The sequence below is a fragment of the Humulus lupulus genome, chromosome 5 (assembly GCF_963169125.1).
Source record: "Humulus lupulus chromosome 5, drHumLupu1.1, whole genome shotgun sequence".
NCBI lineage: Eukaryota > Viridiplantae > Streptophyta > Magnoliopsida > Rosales > Cannabaceae > Humulus > Humulus lupulus.
Window position 1 is genome coordinate 31,002,601 of NC_084797.1, and position 5,745 is coordinate 31,008,345.

The following is a 5,745-nucleotide window of genomic DNA, read 5'->3' on the forward strand; positions in this document are numbered from 1 at the left end:
AACCAATCGGTTTCTAGTAGTTATTTTTTATTTTTGAATTTTTTTTAAGTTTATAATTAATAAATACTTGAACCTATAAATATTACATGAAGTAGTTGGTGTAGTGGTGCGCTGGGCCTTATCTTTTTTCAAGCCAGAAGTGCTATCCTTTTTGGCTTCAAAATCTTTAAGGAATTGTACCAAATTTCGAACCTCTCCCCTCCCCTCACACAAGGAGAAGGGTGACACTTTCCACTACACCAACTAATATTATTGTTTATATGAAATATATATTTCGGTCAGTTTCGGTTAAACTGATTTTTTATTTGAAAACCCGAAACCGACTACTATATTAGAAAAACCGAAACTGAAACTGATCATAGAATTCGTTGATGATGTAGAACCGAAAATTCAGTTTTTAAACAATCGATTTGGCAGTCGCTGACGATTTGGCAATTTTTACTTTCACTCCTAGAGATTAATATGTGTTTGATAAACTATATTTTGAAAATACTATGAAATGAAAAAATAATATTTTAATGTATAATAAACTCTATATTAAACTTTTTTTTTAAAAAAAAATCAATTTTAATGTGTTTTGTTAATATAAAATTACTAAAATAAAAAATATTTTTGGAACAAAATATTTAAGATTTAAATATTGTTTATGCTATTATCATATATATATATATATTTTAAATATTTCAGTTTAGATTAATATATAATAAATAAGTAAATATATTTAGATAAAAAAACACATTTGCTGTAGTTTTTTTTTTCCAAAAATGAGCTATTAGAAAAAGCTAAAAGCTGGCACAAGTCAGCTTTAGCTTTTAGTTGTATAAATTCTTCAATAAGGTATTTTCTGATTGTTTACCGAACATTTTTTTTCTTTTTCAGAAAATAACTTCTACCTTTTCTAAAAGTTGTGCCAAATTGACCCTGAATAAAAATGGCTTTGTAAACTAGGCTGATTTTAACTACTAAACCACATAAAAATCTATCTTCTCTTTCTCTTGTTCATCATTGTTCTGTTTTAATGGCACGCTTACTAACTCGTAATCGTAATCAGAATAAATCAATGGAGAAATGAATGGGAATAAAAGAAAAAAGAATGAGAATCATTATTAGCATTATGTTGTTTACTAAATTGGTCGAAAAAGGAATTCGAATCATTTTATCTTGTTTACATAACCAGGAAGGTAACCGGAATGCTTTAATTTGACTTTTTTGCCATTTCTAAAAACTATTTCTTTAATATTTTTTACAATTTATTAGAAAAATTAAATTGTAAAAATAATAAATTTTAAAAAATAATCATATATTATGGGTGATATATCTTTTAAAATTAAGGTTACATACAAAAATTGAATATAAATATAACAATGTTTTTTTTTTAGAAAATACATTGCTAAGAAAAAAAAATCATAAAGCATATTATTCAATTAATCATTATAACCAAACCATAAATATAATCTAACAATAACAATTTTCAAGTATGATAAACTTAAACATAAACATAAATGTCTAGCAATTATATAATTATGCATCATTCTACAACATATTTGTAATGTATTGCATTTTCACCTCATCTGACATTGCATAAAATACTCACACCAATGGGGGTTTTTCCGCTAACATGTTGGTGGCTTTAATGCATTGCATTGTAGTTAGGCCATTAATTTGACTTATTTATGTGTATAATTTGGCTTGCATATCAACTACTTCTTTATCATTTAATAATGCATTTATCAATCCTTGGAGCTTAGGGACGATTTCAGATACAGATTCTGCTAATGCACCAATATTAGTGGACATATCATCCATGACCATAGATTTATTCTTCTTACTACGTTGTTGGACACTAGCAGTACTCTCGGTGGATCTACGACACATATCACCTGGTTGTTGAGTATTTGAGACACCACCAAATTCATCTATTTCTTCATCATGCCCACCACCAGCTATATAATCATCAACTCCAAAATCCACGCTATTTACATCCTCTTGGCGTATTTCCTCATCATCATCATCAGCATTACCAGCATTTATCCCAGAAGGACGATCTCGACCATATATTTCTGCTAGCTTGTAGTAGTAAGGAAATTTTTTACCATATAATCCACTTGCATCTTTTCGTTTCTGTAAATTCACAAAATAAAACAATATTAAGTAATTTATATATATATATGCACAAACACACAATAATTTATATTAAATTTACCTTCACCCACTCATAAAATGCACTTTTCTCACATAGTAGAATCATGTGTTCATTATCCCAGCCAAAGCCACTTAAAGATAATAATTCTGTCAAGCAACAATAATTTCCCTTTACAGTTTTAACACGAGATTCAATGTGAGGTGAGGCCTTCAATCTAGAACTCTGTAATTTTACCTCTAACATAATCTCTAATTGACACAAATATCCATTTTTAAACCCACAATTTGCACGCCATGTAGGATTTTGACTCAACTCTAAAAGGCGGTCGATCAATGCATTGTCTTCTATAGGAGTCCAGTAATGTTTATTTTGACCTCTCCCTCTTTGACCAACATTAGAGCTAGAGCTCATCCTGTATATTAATATAAAATTCCTTATGAATATAAAAGTATAACTTAAACTCAATGTACTTTTAAAATACTATAAATAAAATTAAGCACAACAAAATTGAACAAAAATCAAACATATAAAATAATTTTATAGTAGGCATGTCTTAAATACATCAAATTATGAATAAAAATGTTCAAATACAAATGCAACAATCATAAATGCTAACAACATATTTATCCTAATTATCTATTTGCTCGCCAATTATTCCACATTTCTTCTGCCAAATTTTGTCTCCATGCAGTCCATAAATTTGAGAGCTCAACACTATTAATATAATTATTATTTGTTGTAGTTTGATTTCCTGCTAAACCACTCACCTCATTTTCTATTTGTTCAATGCTCATCTCTCTTCGAATAAACTTGTGTAGCATACAACAAATAGAAATTATACGACATTGTGTTTTTATGTCGTAAAAAGATGGACTTCTACGAATGGCCCATCGTATTTTCAACATTCCAAAACAACGCTCAATTACATTCCTAACACTTGGGTGCTTCATATTAAAGAACTTTTCTGATGTGTTAGGAAGGTGTCCATCATCCCAATCACTAATATGGTAACGTGTGCCTCGAAAAGTTGCAAGAAAACCTTGACCATTGCTGTATCCAGCATCAACTAAATAATAATAACCTATCAACAAAATAAAATAAATTATGTTATTTAATGGAAAACTATATTGTTAGTTTGATATCAAACTTTTACAAGTTTGTTGTAATTAATTTTACTGTGAGGGACTTTGAACCTATTTCTCCTAGTCACAACATCTCTCAATACACGCCCATCATGTGTTGAACCTTCCCAACCTGGTAGGACATGTATAAATTGCATGTCGTGTGAAAACACTCCCAAAACATTGGTTGCGATCTCTATTTTCTTGTCATATACCTCAGTTTATCAACTTCAGGCACACGTACTCTTACATAGGTTCCATCTAATGCTCCCTGTTGACTGATGATTTAGCCAACAACACAGAGTCACTAAAAACGATAAGAATTAATTAGCTGAATGCAAGAACTAAACAACACAAATAATTTATAGTGGTTCGGCCCCAGAGATTGGTAATGTAACGTCCTGGAAAACCAAGACCGTTACACTGTGTAGTTGAAATAGTGCAAGACTTGCTAATCAAGTCATTTGAATAAAAACGTGATCCTAAGGTCAACCGTCAGATTAGGGTTAAAAGATTTTGAACATAAACGGTTAATTTTCGTTAAAATGGATGTTTAAGATATGGGATCCCAAAAAACAGGGTACAAGTGATAGTTACAATTCTCAACAGTTTTAATACAAACAACAGCCACTATAATGGCAAAATACAAGTTTTAGACCTCTGTCCCTGTACTTCCTCTCGGTCGTGGCGGTCAAGCATCTAACTATGTACACTCCGCCCCCAGAGCTCTCTAACTCATGGTTGGTCCAGTTTCCCTTTGCCTTTACCTGCACCACGTAGCACCCGTGAGCCAAGGCCCAACAAGAAAACTAGAAACAACAAACACATGTAGCAATAAGAATATTCAATCAAGATTATCTCATTCAAACATAAAATAGAGTATGAACATTCATCTAATCAATAATAAACACATAATCTCAAGTTCTAAAATAATCAGGGTTGGCACACTTAGGCCGAGCCCCTATTGATCTATTTGGCCCAACCTCGCTTAGGCCGGGCCGTGCTCAGTACGCTTACCATCAGCCTCGGCTCCCTTAGGCCGGTCATTCTTGTATATCACATCAATCTTACAAACACATAGTACAAGCAATCAATTATTGGGAATCTCAGTCCCGCTCACAACCACGCAGGGGTACAGTTTTCTTACCTTGAATTCCGAGCAGAGGATACAGAAAGGTCCCGAGCACGATCCTCAGACCTGAGCCTTGGAAATAAACCTAGTCACAGTGTCCAATGGGTAATCATCAATTTCTAATCTGAATAAATAGTAAGGAGACAAAAGCTAGCCTCCGGGACCTCGATTTCTACTAAACCGAGTAGTAGAAATCATCCCGAGCGCTTAGGTTTGAACCCTCGAGCCTTACCAATTCTAGAAACCATCCTAATGTAAAATCCCCTAGGCGGGCCGCGACCTAACCCTAAAGGTCGTGGCGTACCCCCAAGTCAGAGGCTAAATCCTCAAGCTTCAGGGGGAGGTGGGTAACGAATTGCCCCTAGGGTCGTGGCGCACCCTCAAAACAAAGAGCACACCCAGGCATTCTGGGCATGAGGGTCGCGGTGCCTATGAGCTGGGTCGCGGCGCACCCCCTTGTACCCATAATTTCTAGGTTTTTCCTAGCATCTTTCCCAGCCAAAATCATATAATTCAACTTTAATAAACACTCTAATCCAAAACCAAGCTTAGCTACAAACTTAGGACTTTTAATCATGTATTTTAAACACAAAACCTTAACAATCCTACTGAAATCATCACCCCAAATCAGTACAAATTCATCACCCAATACTCGGCTTAATTTCACCCTAATGATCTAAATTCTGTAACATAATAAAAAACATGAACTCACCTCAATTGGCAGCTAGAATTCTCAACTTTAAATCTTCCAATCCCTGAGTTTAAGTTCCCAAGCCTTCCTCACTAAATTCCTTAGCCTTAACCTTCAGTTCAACAAGAACTCTTCAAGCATGAGAGAAAGGTAGAGAGAATCGTATAGAAGGGAAGGGAGAGAGAGTCTTTAAGGCTTCTTTGTGTCTAGTGGATTCTGAATTCTTCTAGTACCTCAGCTGATCACATCCCCAACAACAAAATGACCAAAATGTCTTTCCCTAAACTACTTAGCCATTTAATTACTCTAAGCGTAAAATAGTATTTTCCCTCTAGTTCCCGCTAACTCCTCAAGTGTTCTTAATATCTACCAATTAATCCCATCATCCAATTAATTACCAAATACATATCCCATATTTAATAAATCCCAAACTATTCTCTGAATTCCCAAAAATAGCCCTAGGCTCCCCCCGAGCTGAGTATTAAACCCCGCTGTGACTATTTCGCTAATCCGCTCACTAGGATCATCTCGAGCCATATACTACAAATATATCCATATAATAATGTGGTCTCAACCATTTATCACATATAATCACATTTATGCTCTCAGCAGACCAAAATTACAATTATGCCCTTATAAGCTATAAAAGGCCCACATG

The 5,745-nt window shown here is 33.9% G+C and overlaps 1 pseudogene; it reads right to left on the reverse strand.

The window, feature by feature from the left end:
• Positions 1-1,533: 1,533 nt before the first annotated feature.
• Positions 1,534-2,386, reverse strand: LOC133779007 (uncharacterized; annotated as a pseudogene).
• Between the last annotated feature and the right edge of the window lie 3,359 nt (positions 2,387-5,745).